The sequence below is a fragment of the Eurosta solidaginis genome, chromosome 1, assembly GCF_040869045.1.
Source record: "Eurosta solidaginis isolate ZX-2024a chromosome 1, ASM4086904v1, whole genome shotgun sequence".
NCBI lineage: Eukaryota > Metazoa > Arthropoda > Insecta > Diptera > Tephritidae > Eurosta > Eurosta solidaginis.
In genome coordinates this window covers 5,701,634-5,717,650 of record NC_090319.1, presented here as the reverse complement: position 1 = coordinate 5,717,650, position 16,017 = coordinate 5,701,634, and the positions used below count along the sequence as shown (strand labels likewise).

Genomic DNA, 16,017 nt, shown 5'->3' with positions numbered 1-16,017 from the left:
AACCACGCCTACTTTATATATATATAAAATTTTGGAAAACACAAAAAACCTGATAATTTAGTAAATAATACACCTAGAATGTTGAAATTTGACATGTGGACTGATATTGAGACTCTTGATAAAAATTTGGGAACATTTTTTAAAATGGGCGTGGCACCGCTGACTTGTAATAAAATCAATTTTATAAATGTTATTAATCATAAATCAAAAATCGTTAAACATATCGTAACAAAATTCGGCAGAGAGGTTGCCTTTACTATAAGGAATGATTTGAAGAAAAATTAACGAAATCGGTAAGCACCACGCCCACTTTTATATAAAAGATATTTAAAAGGGTCGTGGACGAATAAAATAAGCTATATCTTTGCAAAAAAGAGCTTTATATCAAAGGTATTTCATTTTCCAAGTGGAGCTATAACAATATATAGGAAAACTTCAAACTTAAAAAATGGGCGTGGCAACGCCCCTTTTATGACTACGCAATTTTCTATGCTTCGGGAGCCATAACTCGAAGAAAAATCTACATATCGTAACAAAATTGGGTACACATATTTTCCTTGTAGTAGAAAATATTTCTAGTAAAAATGGACGAGATCGGTTAAAGACCACGCCTACTTTTATATAAAAGATTTTTAAAAGGGTCGTAGACGAAAATAGTAAGCTACATATATCTTAGCGAAAAAGAGTTTTGTATCAATAGAATTTTACTTTCTAGATTGAATTATAGCAATAAATTGGAAAACACTTAAATTTTAAAAAATGGGTGGGGCACCGCCCCTTTTTTGTCTAAGCAATTTTCAATGTTTCGGGAGCCATAACTCGAAGAAAAATCTACATATCGTAACAAAATTGGGTACACATATTTTCCTTATAGTAGATAATATTTCTAGTAAAAATGAACGGGATCGGTTAAAGATCACGGCAACTTAGATATAAAGCAAGTTTAAAAGGGGGTTGTTGACTAGAATAATAAGCTATAACTTAGCAATTCAATTCAATTCAATTTATTTAAACTTTTTAAATACACGGTTTTAGATGATATGGCTTCTTAAATAAACCTTACAACTATAGTATTATAAGTGAGTTTAAAATATATCGATTACTAAAACTTAAAGTTGATATAAGGGAAAAAATTTAGCTTAGGAGACTTAGGATTTAGCTTAGAAAAAAACCTTGGAAAGTATATTTTGCATTAAAGTTAATACTACCTATAAATACTATTCATAAATATAGTACGCAGTTTAATTATATGATAAACTAATAGTAATTTAGATTGTAAATTAGTGGATTTGTAGATATATCACAGAGGCGTTCAAATTTGTCAGTTATTTTTTCAATACGGTCCGAAACGAGACTGATTTTGTTTTGTGTGTGCAACTTTGTAGTTGAAAAATGCCACGGCAAATCAAACATAATTTTCAACAACTTATTTTGTTTAACTTGTATTTTTTCAATGTGCGTTTTGGCACATTTACCCCAGACTGGGCACCCGTAACAAATTATAGATTGAAAAATAACTTTAGCAATTGTGGCCTTATTTTCATTACTGAGCTTAGATTTTCGGTTTATTAACGGATACAGAAGTTTTAGAGCTATACTAAATTTAGTTTGAATATATTGGGTGTGATCTCTAAAGCGTAATTTTGGGTCAAGTACAATTCCAAGATATTTGATATTGGTCGACCACTGCACCTCAGTATTGCATATATTTGGTTTAGAATTGGGATAGTAACAAGAACTTCTTTTTCTTGTGAAAAAGAGGGCTTGAGATTTGTTAACGTTGACTTTAACTCTCCATTTACACAAATAGTCGATGATAATGTTTAGAGAATACTGTAGTATTTCTACAGACTTTTGACCAAACTCATGGGAATTAAAAATAGCAATGTCATCTGCATACATTGCGTTAACATAGCAAAAAATAGTTTTGAATCAATGATATTTCACTTATCAAGTTTTATTGTAAGAGGAAATGGGGAGAAATTTTTTTTAAACGGGCTATGCCACGTGTTATGTAGAAAAGTAATTTATCTGAAATGAAATGTAAAATTGAAGCTCACGCTGAGTATATAATGTTCGGTACACCTGAACTTAGACACCTTTACTTGTTTATTTTATTTTAAATTTATTTTTTTGATATTGTTTTATATCATTTTATTGGCCCATCTAACAAAATCATCATTTTATATCATTTTATTATATTTTTTTATTTTTTTTTTTTTTGTTTTATTCTACTTTTGGAAATGTTTATAGAAAGTTATAAATGGTAATAGGGAAGTAAGCCTTATTTCCTTTAAAAAGGCAATAACGCCCGCGGGCTTGATCTCCCTTTTGAAAAAAAAAAAAAATAAAGCCCACGAGCATTATTTCCTTTTGTAGAAGGGTGTTATTTCCCTTTTGAAAAAGATGGGCATTATTTCCTTTTTGAAAAAGAAATAAAGCCCGCGGACGTTATTTCCTTTTGTAGACGGACATTATTTCCTTTTTGAAAAAGAAATAAAGACTGCGGGCGCTAGTTCCCAAAAAAAAAAAAAGAAATAGCGCCCACGGACAAATTGATAGTATGACTTTCTGCACGATAAATGGCGATGCCTCCACCAGAATCACAGTTAACTGTCATAGCTCGCCAGACATTACCATCGTCATTGCATGGCTCATAAACTGCGTCGAACGGCAGCCGATGCCTACTTTAGCATCTAACCACCTGCCCATACTCCTTTCAATACAGTAAACTGCTAACTTTATCACTTCTGAAAAGCGGACTTTTAATAATTGCATAACAGCTAACTGGGAAAACTATACAACCTTCACAAATCAATATTTTGGTGCTCTCCCCATTCCACTGATATCCGCAAGGTCATCGCCTCAGCTTCGGCACACTTTATTTCGGCCGTTAGAATACCTGAAATAATACCCCTTTTCCCGGCTGAAACTGCAAACTTAGCAAGAGAAAGTGACCTAGCGAGACAACTCGACCCTAGAGGTCCCCATATTAGGAATCTCAACTTGGATATTATGCAGCTGGTAAATGAACACAAACGTGTTAAATGGGAAGGGCACTTAAAGACCTCAACCTCTCTGCGGGTGTTGGTAAATTGTGGTCAACCGTCAAATCCTTGTCTAATCCAACAAAACACAATGATAAATAATCCATCGCCTTTGGTGATAAATCTTTGTCGGACTCGAAGAAATGCGCGAGCGCCTTTTTCTGAGAATTTGTAATGCATCCTTCAGTACACAAGTTCAGACGTCGTGCAAACAGACGGGCACATAAACGCTAACACGACGTGTCAGCCATTACCATCACCGCCACAGAGGTCGAAGAAGCCATCAAAAAGGCCAAGCTCTCTAAATAAATAGGCCCAGACGGATTAACCATGCCAATGCTAAAAAATGTTGGTGATGAGGGAATGAACTACATAGTGCACGTTTTCAACCTGCCGTTGAAGTCCTTTGTCATTCCCGAGCAATGGAAAATGGCAAGGATAATTCCACTACTAAAGGCTGGGAAACCAACTAAGAAAGGCGTCATATCGACCGATATTACTCTTTTCGTCAGTAGCAAGAGACATTGGAAACCGTCCTGCTCCGCCATTTCACTGCGAATACCACGTACAAAGCAATTGCCCGACCACTAACGTGCTACGTGTTACCAGTTTGGTCGCCTGGTCGTAAAAACACATACTGGAAAAGGTTGCAGGGATGTAAATATGCTGCACTCAGAACTGCCACGGGATGTCTCCTTATGACCCCTGAACATCACCTACATATCAAGGCCAAAGAGCTCAACATCAAAGAGCACAACGAAATGTTAAATAGACAGTTTTTGCTTAACAAACCAGGACACCCTAGCAAACAACTTCTTTATCTAGCCCCAACTCCAAGAGGTTTAAGGGAGCATCTCCATAAGCACTATGATGAGGTCCGGCATCTACCAACACACCCGTTTGAACCAGACCTATGGTCCACCCCTGATGAAACTGCCAGTTTCCTTGGATTTTCGTAATAAGACTTTGCGAACAATTTGTGCGTGGTCGCACCCATTAGAAAAATAAAATAAATATTGTAAATATATGTACATTGTACTCGTAATTGTAACATCTATAATTTTGTATCGATGTGCAAGTTATTTTATTAAAACGTTCCTTCTCTGATTTGTTCTACAGCAAACAAGACGTATTCTCTATTGTTCACATTTCACTACTATTATACAACATAAATAAATAAATATCAGGCGCGATAACCTCCGAATAGATTATAGGCCGAGCTTCTCTTCCAATTTGCGTCGTGCTCTTTTTAATTTTTGCTACAAGTTGGCGGGACACCGCTCCCGAACGGCATCGGCAGGGCAGATGAGTTTTCACTGAGAAGCTTATCATGGTAGAAATACAGTCGGAGTGTTTGCCAAACACTGCCGAGGGGCGACACTGCAAATAAATTGAAAAAACTTGTTTCTACGTTTTTGATGTTGCTTTTCCCTGGAATCGAATCCAGGATCTTCGGTGTCGAGGCGGAGCACGCTACCACAACACCACTGGCAGACAGTTGTGGTCAAAATATTAGTAGTGCTTATGGCTCATTTTATTTCGGTATCTACTGTAAAATCTATTAGCTTAAGAAGTCGGCTTCAAAACATGCAATCACTTGTTAGGCTCAACGTGTTGGTTTTGTTGAATTTGTAGGAAATTTAAGTTGCAACGGTTTTTTAGTCTAGTCAAAATTTTAGTAGTGCATTGTCATGATTCAATTACTAGAGGTTTGTTCTCCAATGATGACAGATCTTTGACACTCCCAAATTGAAAAATCTGGACGGGTTGGTTTTACGAAGTAAGGAAAACTGGAAATAATTCAATCCCCTTCAGTGAAAATTGTAGTAGAAAGGATCTTTGGTAGTATATTAGTAGTGATAATAAATTTTTAAATGCCAAAAGTTTTTGGGGAAATAATTCATTTTCTACTAAGTATTTCGTGAATTGATAAAGTTATGTTGGTTTGGTCATTCTTACAGAAATTGTTTGAAGAGTGCCGTACGATAGAATTTTATTCAAAAATGCATTATCTCAAAATTTGTTTCAAAAACTCCCTATATGAGCATAAGTTCAATGCATTTTGTCATAAGAAGATGAAGCGTTCTTCAATCTAACTCTAATATAGGGCGGTTTTGTGACAAATCCTGAATTGGGAAATTTTTGAAAAATAGTTTGAGCGATTTTGAACAGGCAGTTGATACATGATGGGGTGATACACTAATCAGCAGTTGCAATGAACTCACAAAAACAAAAATAAAAGAAAATGGCTTATTGTCTTAGAAATTTATATTCCTGTCTTGACTTTGACAGAAGAGTTAAGCTTTTGTGCGGTCCTGCTATACATGGAGTATTCACCTTTTTATTCTGAAATTTCGGAAAGCTCTTTTCCGTTAAGTATACATGGAAGCGTTCGGAATAAACCGTTAATTTAGAATATTCGGAATACGTTCATTTGATACTACCTCACGAGATCCGAATATATAAAATAAGTATATACAAAATATTCCAAATATAAACCGATTTTCCAAATTCCTAAATGGAGACGTATGTTCCGAACATACGAAATTAATAGAACAGAAGGTCGACTTTTAAAACGCGCCCAAAAATATCGAGAGAAGTGTCAAAAGACGCATATTGACCTCGATAACAATAATTCGAAGGCGGAAATAAAAGTTTTAGCTCGTTCAAAAGATATTGACGAAAAACCGAAAAATTACCCCGGGTTGCGTTGGCGGCCTTCAGCCGAGCCGGTGGCCGGTCCACCCATGAGGTGGGATCAAAATTAAATGCGTGCAAAATCCCTTTGTACACAAAATCTTTTTCAGTGCACAAAAACATTACAACAACCACATGAAATTTCAACTGCAAATATCTCCGGACAGAGATAGAATTTTTCTTTTCCGCCTTAGGATTATTGTTGTCGAGGTCACCTCTCTCGGCACGGGTTGTCTTCTAACTTCCCCAGAACACCATCTATATAATGAGGCGAGAATTACATCTGATTGATGAGCCAACACCGCTTAGGGGCTTAAGGAGTCATCTCTGTAAGCATTATGAGGAAATACGGCCCCTGAGAACTCAGCCGTATGAAGCCAAAAAACCCAACCAGGTCCTCAGTGAACCCCAAAAACAGGCGTAGGACCTCTATGCCAGGAATTGCCCGGTGAATCCTGTACTCAAAGAACGATATCCAAAACTTGCAGAAGAGGAACGCACACTAGGGAAACACGAGTCACTCTAGCTCAACTTCGATCTGGATACTGTAAGTAAACTCTTACCTATCCAGAATCAACCTCGACATATAAAACATATGTCCCGCTTGCAATGTGTCCCCACTATAGTGTTTATTATTTGTTGTTAAATTGTTAACTTTGTATTTTATACTTTGAATTTTAAATATTTTGCTATCGAACTAGTTTTTGTAAATGAAAATTTTGATATCAAAATGAAAATTTTTGATTAATAAATTTTATACTTCAAACCAAAAATAAATAATATTTTAAATATCAAATAAATTAAATAATATTTTTTAAAAATAAATATTTTAATATTTGGTTAACCACCAAATATAATGGCGAGCTTGCCAACGATCCTGCAATCGAATCAATTAAACCCCAATAAGTTCAAGAACTAAGTATATAATTTTCTTTTGACAAAAGTAGTGCGGTACATCTGTTAACGCTAGTGAGAAGAGATCAACAATTAAAACAAATATCGAACAGGATGAGTGCCGTTATGTGATATAGAAGAAAGAATCAAAAAAATCTTTAAAGCAGCAGCCGCTGGAACTAAACAAAAATAACTTAATTAATTGTTAAAACTTTGGGAGAAATAATAAAACAGTTAAAAAAGCAACAGAAAATTGTCAAATAATTAAAAAAAAATAAAATTTTTGAGTGATTTTTCGCAACACATTGCAACATATTTTTAAGTTACGCAGTATAAAAACGCTTAAAACGAGAAGTGTAAATACGCTAAAACTCAGTTTTAAAAATAAATGCCAGATCAAAACAATACTGCCACTGTTGCAAATACAGCCACAGCTGTGGAAAATTGATCCAGCACTACTGAGGAAGTTTCATCTACAAAATAGTGCCACTAACCTCTCCCTACATTTCATTCGTATATCCAAGTATTTTAACATTCAACAAGCAACATCGTCATATAGTGTACCGTTTATTGGAACCATTCATGATCTTTAACGTCCTCTACACAAATAATAGCATCATTATATTTTAAAGCCATTGCATATTTAAATTTATCATTTAACTATTCCATAGTAATAAAATCGTAAATATAAATTTTAATACAAGTTAATAGCCTTGAATATATTAAATTGTTAGATTTATTGAGCTGTTTATATTCATTTATAATTTATTTGGTCGATATTTCAACTTCAATCTGAACTTTAGACTTCAGATTGAAGTTGAAATATAATAAATTAAAAATATAAATTTTAAATAATTTTAACTTTTTCTAAATACAATTTTTATTTTAATATTAAATTAAAATTTCAAATTTATTTTAAGATTATTTTTATATCTTAAAAAATTTAATATAAATATTTAAATTTACTTATTTTTTTATATAAAATTAAATATTGTATTTAAATTGTTAACTCCCTTTTCATTTTCTATTTTCTAATTTTCAAATTATTCATTTAATTTTTTTTTATATGGTTCTATGGTGTAAATAAATTAAATTTCTTAAGTTACGAAATTTCAGGCGAAGGTATTAAACCATCTTTAGATCGAATTGAAATCATAACAAATTTTGAAAAACCAATTTCTATAAATAAATTACAAAAATTTTTAGGACAGATATATTAAAATGTTAGCAACAGAACTTAATCCTCTGCACGAAATGTTAACACATGCAGTTAAAATCAAACTCAAACAATTAAATTGGACAAATGAAACTACAACAGCTTTCGAAAATGTTAAAAAACTTTTTGCTAAATATACTTTACTTACACATTTCGACAAAAATGGTACTTTATCATTAGCAGTAGATGCATCAAATGTTGCTATTGGAGCAGTTCTTCAACAAACTAGCAATAATATACTAGAACCCTAACTTATTTTTCAAGAAAATTAACAACAGAATTTAAATATTCAACATTTGATCGTGAACTTTTGGCAATTTATAATTCAATTAAACATTTTAAACATTTTCTTGAAGGTAGAACTTTTACAATTTATACTGATCAGAAACCTTTAATTCATGTTCTAAATTCCAAAGTAGATAGGTCTCCTCGTCAACTACGTCATCTTGAATATATTGCTCAATTTACAAATGATATTCAATATATACGTGGAAAAGACAACATAGTTGCCGGCACACTTTCCCGTATTCCAGAAATAAATGCAATTTCAACTCGAGATATAAATTTAGAAACTTTATATAAAGAACAACAAACTGATACATTTTTACAAAAAACCATTTCTGATCAAAATTCTAAAAAAAATTTAAAATAAATTCATATTCCAGTTATTAATTTAAACATATGGTGTGATGTTTCTCTACAACCTTTTAGACCTTATGTTCCACATTCTATGAGAAGAATTATATTTGACAAAATTCACTCATTATCTCATCCAAGTATAAGAACAACTAGAAAATTAATTCAAAATAAATATTATTGGCCTAACATGCGTAAAGAATTTAACGATTGGAATTCATCTTGCACCAATTGTCAAAAATCCAAAATTTCAAGATATACTAAATCTCCTATTCAAAAAATTCAAATACCATCAGGTCGTTTTGAGCATATTCATATGGATATTGTCGGACCTCTTCCAGTTTCAAATGAAAATTGTTATATTTTAACAATTATTGACAGATTTTCACGTTGGCCTGAAGCTTATCCACTTAAAGACATTTCAACAAATACTATAGTAAAAACTTTTATTCAAAATTATGTACCACGATTTGGTATACCATTAAATATTACAGTAGATCAAGGTTCACAATTCACTTCAAAATTTTTTACGGAATTAACTAAACTATTAGGTTCTCATAAAATTCATACATCTCCTTACCAACCCGAAGCAAATGGCATGATAGAGAGATTTCATCGAACTTTAAAAGCAGCAATTATAGCATCAAACGACTCGGTTCATTGGTCAGACATTTTACCATTCATTCTACTTGGTTTACGAACTTCTATTAAAGAAGATTTAAAATGTTCATCTGCTGAACTTGTTTATGGCCAAACACTTAGAATACCTGGTGAATTAATTGTTTCAAATAGTAATAAAGAACATGATTTTTCTAATGACGCTCTTAAAAAACTAAGAGAATATTTTTCGCTTGTTCACTCTAAAGTTTTTCATCATAACAAAAAAAATTTTTCGTTCCTAAAAAATTAGAAAATTGTGAGTATGTTTTTGTTAAAGTTCTTCGTAAATCTAATTTAGAATCACCTTATGAAGGACCCTTTAAAGTTATTTCTAAGAAACATAAAAAATTTACAATTCAATACAAAAATACTATTAAAAATGTTTCCATTGATTTACTTAAACCAGCAAATATACTTATTAACACTAATTTAAATACAAATACATTAAACAACAAAAAACAAAAAAAGTTACATTTAATATTAATTAATAATTTTTTTGTTTTAAATTTTCTTGGAGTGGGAGTAAATATAATGTTTATTTTTTGTTGTTAAATTGTTAACTTTGTATTTTATACTTTGAATTTTAAATATTTTGCTATCGGATTAGTTTTTGTAATTGAAAATTTTTGATTAATAAATTTTATACTTCAAACCAAAAATAAATAATATTTTAAATATCAAATAAATTAAATAATATTAAAAAAAAAAAAAAAGTTAATATTTGGTTAACCACCAAACCCACATGACACCAACCATCTCTTCAGTTGTAATGTGGAACCAACGCTTCTAACGCCCCTCTCATTATGGTCCACCCTGTTGAAACAGCAAATTTCCTTGGACTCCCGTTAGAGGATATTGACGACAATTTGTGATCGGTCGCACCTATTGGATGGGGCGAAGCACTGCTACAACAACAACAACAACACTCACTTGCTTACTTAATTGGCGCTTAACCGTCTAAACGGTTATGGCCGTCCAACAAGGCGCACCAGTCGCTCCGCCAACCCTCGCCAATTGGTCACACCAAGGGAGTTTAAATCGTTTTCCACCTGGTCCTTCCAAAGGAGTGGGGGCCGCCCTCTATCTCTGCTTCCATAGGTGGGTTCCGATAGAAACACTTTCAACAACGACAAGAAGTGCAAAATATCATTGATTACTCACCAACAGTGGAACGTAATACCACCAAGTACCAACCAAGAGGCAAAAATGGTGGAAGAAAGCGAGCAATGACGGTAAAAGAAGTTAAGTCTGTTGTCAGTTACTCAAAGTTTATATTTGCTTCTGCTACTGAGATCAAGGAAAATGGCTTCAAGCGTTGAGACTGTTCGTCGGCGTTTGCGTGAGCACGACTTGCGTGACCACAGTCCAATAAAAGTACCGCTGTTGACCAAAACGCATGTATAAAAGACACCAAAAAACATTTCAATTGGGCTAAGGCCAAATGGCACAACATTCAAAAATTATCATATATGGTGGAAAGGGATGAGGCCAATATGTAAGACGGCCACTTAATACCGAATACCTTTCGAAGTATACAACAAAAACCGTAGACCATGGGCATGCTTTTCTTGTCTACTCGTGGGACCCATTCATTGTGTTAAGGAAATTATGACTGGCCGTTCATATGTTGATATATTCAAGGACATCATGCTGTCATATTCCAGAGACGAAATGCCACTTGTTTAGACGTTCCAGCAAACCGAAATATACGAGCAAAGTATGGTTTGAGAAAAGCCAGATCAAAGTCATGGAATGGCCGCCACAGTCACCAGAGTCAGTATTCCAACGCAAGGCAACATCGAAAACGCAACTATGGGAAGCTGTAAAAACCGTAGGGGGGTCGATTTCGGTTGAAAGATGCCAAAAACTTGTTGACTCAATGCCACGTCGCTACGCTGTAATTCTAAAAAACTGGGGTTATTCAACTAAATACTAATTTAAATATTAGCGAACACACAAAGTGAAAAAAAATTTAAACTACCTTAAAAGTTTTGTCAAAATTTAACTTAGGCTTTTTGTTACACTACTAAGTTTTTGACCGCGCAAACGCAGACTCTACAAAAAAAATGTTGTTCTTTGTCCTAAAGTTTATTTCATGAATTCCTGTTTTATTATAAACAAAAACGAAAAGAAAATATCATTCTTCGGTATAAAGTTTGCTTTCGTAATACTTATAGTAACAATACTCATGGCGCTAGAGTGCTAACTAAACAACGGTCAGCTGTTTTGTACAAATCTAAAATACCTAAAATGTCGTTGCGAAAGTGTAAAAATGAAACTGATGCTTTTTGTTATATATGTGGGCAATTTATTAAAGTTTGAAATATAAAATATGAATTAAATACATCTCTCATCCTCTGTGAAGCCTAAGAAGCATGTTTTGGCTGTCCTCTTTGGAATCAAGACAAGACATGGGCTCCACATGTTGCTTGTAGTTATTGTAAAAGATGTTTGGAAGGTAAGCAAATTTTAGTTAAATAGTAAATTAAATAAAGTAGACATATTGATTTCTCTTTCTATATTTTAGGTTGGTATCGAGGTGAGAAAAGATCTATGAAATTTGCAACACCAAGAATCTGCGAGAACCGAAAACCACGTTAAAGACTGCTACTTTTGCGTTGTGAATCCGAGTAAAAGATGTAGAGGTAACAATGCAAAACCTATCGAATATCCTGATCTTGAATCTTCTTCTGCTCCAGTCGCACACGATCTGACACGACCAGCACCAGAGCCACCGAAAAAATTATCGCAGAGAAGTGGCTTAGTTCTTATAAAAGCAATGCCGATAAGGGGTTTTAACCAACACCAGAACAACCACAACATCATTTTATCACTACTGAAGATTTTAATGATTTGATTTGAGATTTAAATTTACCAAAAAGTAAGGCAGAGCTTTTAGGCTCTTCTTCGAGCAACGTTATCAAGGCCAATATAATGAAAACATGATGGGAGACTATTTGGGGTTTATTGAGGGATAACACCTATGAACATAAAAGAAAAAGTAAAAGTGTACACTTTTAAATCATTTTCATGTAATTATTAAAACCACATATTTTGAAAAAATTTTTCCTAAATAGGGAAGCAAACTTTTTCATGCAAATTTTTTTTTTTGCAAAGTACGACCTAATGAATTGAAATTTAATGCTTTGAATTCAAAGCCAAATTTTGTGTTGACCCGTGCAACTTATATATCTTATTAAAATAAGATGAAGGTTGAAACTGGTTTACGATTTGATTTGTTAAATATTTGGGCTTTAAGAGGGGAAAATAATTTTTTTTATAGAAGCGATTGCAGGAACGTTTCAAATCGATTCCTTTTCAAGTATGTCCACCGCAGCTGTGCTAGTAGATTCATCGAACTACTCGTACACACAAAATTGTGAAAACGCAAATGCTGCTTGGAAAGCGCTTGGGACTGCATTTGAGGACAACGGGGTGTTGTGTCGAATGGATCTGTTGAAATAATTGATGTGGTTAGAGTTAACTGACTGTTCGTCTGTTGAGGACTACGTCAATAAATTGACTAGTACACAACAAAACTTAGACAAATCAGGTACCAAGATTCCCGATGCCATTGTTGTGCAAATAATGCTGAGCGGTCTCGTGAATCGAGTTTCGCTCAATGGTAATGGCACTCGCAAACAGTGGAAAGACGTTGACCACTGATCCAGTACGAAAGAATTTGCTACAAGAAATCAGACATGAATCCATACAAAATGTCACGGTGGCACTTTTATCAAAGAAAAACAAAAACAAAGTACTGCCGAAAGGCAATAAAAAATCAATCGTCTGTTTTGATAGCAACGGAAAAGGGCATTTTGCGAACAAGTGTTCAACGAAATCGAAGAAGTCTTCGAACAATTTATTGTTTATGACAACATCACTTGTTGGAAGAGTAGACAGTGCCAAAATGACAATGTCTTAACGAAACTTAAGCGCATTGCGCGAGCCAAAAACGAAAGACATTATCTTTTCTAAGAATTACAACTAAACTAAACTCTCCTTTATTCTTATTTCCGTTATGCGTCCTTAGGCTAATTTCTATAAATATATATTTGTAACCAAAATGTTGTAATTTATAAATTATTTATTATTAATTAATTTATTGAAAAATTTAATTATTACTTTTGTTATCTTATAAATGAAATGCTGAACAATGAGTTGCTACTGAATACCCACTGCGAAAAAACCGGCACTTAAGAATTCAGCCCTATGAAAAAATGAGCATAAAAAGGCCCTTAGAAACATGCATAAAAAGGCGTCGCATCACTATGACAGGGACTGCCCTGTGAACCCCGTTCTTAAAGGCAAATACCCTAAACTCGCAGTTGAGAAAAACAACCTGCCTAGGGAGACGCGTCATCCACGTCGATAAAATTACGCTACCGACTGTCTTACACCGAAAAATACTGGGTGTGACGATCGATCAGGACCTACATTTTGGCGAACTTGCAACCGCATTTGTATCTAAAATCCAGAGCCGTAATGAAATCCTCAAAGGTCTTGACGGCAGCACTTGGGGTAAAGAGAGGCCGCTTGCATGCTATACGTCCCCGATATGGTCACCAAGCCTAAGGGTTACTCACTGAAAGAAAATACAGGCCTGCCAAAACATTGCTCTCTGAATCGCTACGGGCCGTGGTCCTCCGGCAGAGCAGAGCTTGGCAGAGAAGTTCAGCAAAAAGGATAAGAAAGCGAAATCACTTTTGGTCAGCTTAATTGCTGATGAATACCTGGAGTATGCTCGAGAGAAGAAAACATCCAAAGAGGTGTGGGCAGCGTTGGAATGCACTTTTGCGAAGAAGTCTGTTTCCAGTCAGACATTGGTACGTAAACAGTTAGGCAATTTAAAAATGAAGAAAAGTGATGATTTACGCAAAATTTTCTGGTTTTTTATGAGCTTATACGTAAACTCAAATCGTCCGGAGCAACTGTTACAGAGAATGATGTTGTTGCGCAATTATTTGCAACCTTATCCGAGGTTTATGATCCTGTTGTTACAGCTATTGAGAATATGAGCGAAGCAGAACTTAATGTTGATCTGGTGAAGCAGCGGCTTCAGAGCAGAGGAAGCTAAACGTTGGGCTAAACGATGTGCAATGTGATGTTGATAAAGTTACAGCATTTTCTGGAGAATATAAGAAATTCACTGGGGTTTGCCATAGATGCAAACAGCGGGGCCATGTGAAAAAGGACTGCCATGATAAATTGCCGCAAAGCAAAGCCAGCGCGGCATCGAGCTTCAAATCAGTATGTTTTATGACTTCACTTCTATCAACTACTAAGCGGGAATCTTTGAGAAATACTGTTGTTTTTAAGATTGACTCTGGGGCCACTGATCATATGTGCAATTATAAGTCGTGTTTTTCTACATTGGAAGATTTACAGAATCCAGTTGTTATTAGTGTAGCAAAAGAGAAGAAGCAATGTATCCAAGCTAGTTCGGTGGTTTGTATTAACGATTGGCCAAACAGTGTTTTTGTTACCATTAAGGAAGTTCTATTTGTCCCAAATCTTCGAGATAGCTTACTGTCACTTCCAAAACTGACGTCTGTAGGAATAACAATAACATTTTCTGGTGATGTCGCGTTTTTTCAAAAGGGAGGCGTAACAATACTGACGGCATATAAAAATGGAAATCTCTATGAAATGCAGCTGGATTGTAAAAGGGAGTCTCATTTGAGTAAAATTGATGAAAGTAACTTGTGGCATAAACGAATGGGTCACGCAAGTGATAGTTCAGTTCAAGATCTTGTTCCAAATCAAATGGGTCGTGGCTTGGAAACATATATGCCTGTTGGTTTCTGTGATGTATGTATTCAAGGAAAGCAGTGCCGAAGTCCATTTAGCAGTAGTCGTACAACATCATCACGTTTGCTAGAAAGGATTCATACAGATATATGTGGTCCTTTTGATCCGATTACATGGGATGGGTACAAATATTTTGTAAGTTTCATAGACGATTTTAGTCATTTCGCGGTTATATATTTAATTAAAAAGAAATCAGAAGTTTATGAAAAGCTAGTTGAGTACGAAGCTATGGTATCGTCAATGCATAATATCTCTATTGCAATGATAACTGTCGACCAAGGGCGTGAGTATATGTCTAAACAAGCTATATATTTCTTGAAACAGAAGGGTATTCAAATTCAATGCACTATAGCTTATTCGCCACAGCAAAATGGAGTCGCTGAACGATTCAATAGAACACTTGTTGAAAGTATAAGGACCATGCTAATCGAAAGTGGTATTCCAAAGATGTTTTGGGGCGAAGCAGCGCTTACCGCAAATTATATTCTAAATAGAAATCCTTGTCGAAGTCTTCATTTAAAAAAAAAAACCCGCTGAATTATGGTACAATTAAAAGCCTGATGTATCCAAACTAAGGGTTTTCGGATGCAAGGCATTTGCATGGATCCCTCACCAAAAACGGAAGAAACTCGATGTTAAATCCATTGAGGTTGCTATGATGGGGTATGCTCCTAACGGTTATAGAATGTGGGATATCAATAAAGAAAAAAAATATATATAAGTAATAGCAAGACCCGTTCGTTTTAATTAACTCATGTATCCATTCAAACTACCAAACAAATCATCTGATGAGGACAGGAACTATTTGCTCATTGACGTACGTCATCAGCAAGAGGGGAGGAAGGTGAAATTTATGCTGATTCCTCTCCTGACAAAATTAACGAAAATCACGATAGAGATGACGGGAGTGGCTGTCCTGAAGATGATGTGGAAGATTCTAATGTTGGTGAATCTTCTTATGATAGTGAAAATGGTACTTTCAATATTCAAGAAGACGAATCACAGCCTCGCCGAAGTGAGAGAATATAGATTTAAAATATAAAATAGATTTATGCA

At 34.5% G+C, this 16,017-nt stretch overlaps 1 protein-coding gene across 10 annotated transcripts in view; it reads right to left on the bottom strand.

Moving 5' to 3' along the window:
- The window catches only part of faf (ubiquitin carboxyl-terminal hydrolase-like faf), a 131,510-nt gene that overhangs the window by 61,745 nt on the left and 53,748 nt on the right, over nt 1-16,017 (bottom strand). The window lies entirely within an intron of this gene.